General features: G+C 50.9%; 1 non-coding gene across 1 annotated transcript; it reads right to left on the bottom strand.

The window, feature by feature from the left end:
• Positions 1-2031: 2031 nt before the first annotated feature.
• On the bottom strand, positions 2032-2103 carry trnam-cau (transfer RNA methionine (anticodon CAU)). The gene has a single exon. It is a non-coding gene; the product is annotated as a tRNA-Met (tRNA).

Below are 2103 nucleotides of genomic sequence, written 5' to 3'. Positions count from 1 at the left end.
ATCAACTCGACTGTGCACATTGGGCCAGTATATCACTGTGAAATATTTATGTCCAAGCTTTTTTCCGGAAGCAGATGAGAAGGCGAGGTGCAGAACAGAGCGCAGTTATACGGGAAAGCTGCTAAAGACGACATTGAGTGAATAGGAGAGAGTGGGTTATGGTCCCAACACGCACCCGTTGTGCCAGGGTTACACTTCGGGTCCACTCTTCCTTCACTCGCAACACCCCACACCCACCTCCCATAGTGCCAAGTCGCTTTCGCCTGCAACCGCCGAATGTGTAACACCTGCCCATTTACCTGCTCCCTCCTGAATATCCAAGGGCTCAAACATACCTGCCAGGTGAAGCAGCACTTTTGCCACAACCTAGTCCACTGCATTCGCTACTCACAGTGTCGTTTCCCCAATGTAGCATGAAGCATAAACTGGGTGACTGCTTCGCTGAACATCCCGGTTCTGCCCGCAGGAAAAAGGCCCTGACCTGGCGGTTGTCTGCCACTTTAACACATCACCCTGTTCCCTGACCAACATCTCTGTCTCAGGCTTGCAGCAGTGTTCTAGCTCCAGATGAAAGAACAACGACTCATTTTCCACTTGGAGACCTGACAGCCCTCCGGTCTTCAATATCGAGTTCCATAACTTTAGGGCCTGAACTCCCCCATGTCCTTGACCCCTACCACACAAACGACTCCTTGTTATCACCTCGTCTGCTATGACACACTACGTATTGTTAGCCACTAACAGTCTCCATGAGCAGCTATTCGCCCTCTCACGCGGATCGTTATTCACTCCTACGTCCTTCCTATTGTTCTCTCTCTCTGAGCTGGCGGCAAACACAGCAATGTACATTGGAGACTCTGAGCCAGCTGAAAGTTGCTCAGTGTGAAGTACATTCCACATTGCTCCAAGAATTGCAAGCAGCAAAGCGTTTCCAGAACTTCTGCTTGTCATTTTGTCCCCGGGGCGATGATGTTTGTCTCATCCCCAGGAACTGGACTATCTCCACTCCTCGATAATTAAACCAATTTATTTCTACTTGCACGTTGTTCTGGGTTGGGGGGGGGCGGGGGTGTAGGGTGGGGGCGGGTAGAGTCTCTCTCTCTCTCTCTCTCTCTCTCACTCTCTGAAACCGTTGGGGTGAGAGGTGTCAGTTGCATTAATGCGGGGAACATGAACAACTTTGATTGTGAACTTTCTCCAAAGGTCTGTTATCGGAGCGATAGAAAGATGCTGTGCTGGCAGGACAGAGAGAAATGGACACCGAGGACTCTTCGCCCAGGTAAATTCACATTGTTGTGCAGCCTTCTTGGTGTTCAGAAATCGTCTTCACGCAGCAATCTTACGGAAAGTCTATTGCAAAGTGGGCATCGCTTTCTTTGTTGCTACCGCGCAGCAGTTAACATCTGAGCCCCAAGTGTCCCAGATGAAGAGACTCCGAGTGAAACCTTCACTCACTGAGTCCTCCCCACGGCCCTGAGCTGAGGGACTGCAGGCAGTCCAACACGGAAGGGACGGTTAAAAATGAACCAGTTTTGCTCCCTCAGCCTCTCTGTCCCAGAGACAGGCAGTGGGACGCCATAAACACGTAGCACCATTCTCGCGTAGACACAAGCCGTTCAACCCATCGAATCCACGCCGATTGCCTGTCTCTCTCTCTCTCTCTGAGGTTATTCACAATCGGTGGGATCCGTCCTAATCGTGGGGGAACTGTGTCTGAGTCGTGATGAGGTTTTTGACATGCTTGTCATTCACGTCTGAACCAGGGTAGCGAATTACTGCAGGGAATGGACGAAACCGCAAGACATTTGTTTCAACTTGACCAGCTGATTGGCATCGCAGAGAACTGGTTTTGCGATCCAGTTCAGAATAAAAACCGCCGAACAACAGAATGCCACTGAGACCTCTAAAACCACGCACCTTGCATGGAGTGGATTTGGCGAGTGCATCGATATGCTACATGCCATTCGGGTATGCAGCTGGCAGAAGAGAGCACCGATCCAAAGGAAATCAGCTCGAGGTGACATTGAATAATAGCAGAGGATGGTTTCGATCCATCGACCTCTGGGTTATGGGCCCAGCACGCTCCCGCTGCGCCACTCTGCT

Source organism: Hemiscyllium ocellatum, assembly GCF_020745735.1.
Source record: "Hemiscyllium ocellatum isolate sHemOce1 chromosome 27 unlocalized genomic scaffold, sHemOce1.pat.X.cur. SUPER_27_unloc_16, whole genome shotgun sequence".
NCBI classification, from domain to species: Eukaryota; Metazoa; Chordata; class Chondrichthyes; order Orectolobiformes; family Hemiscylliidae; genus Hemiscyllium; species Hemiscyllium ocellatum.
Note: the sequence above shows the minus strand (reverse complement) of the source record. Positions and strands in the feature narration are given on the sequence as shown.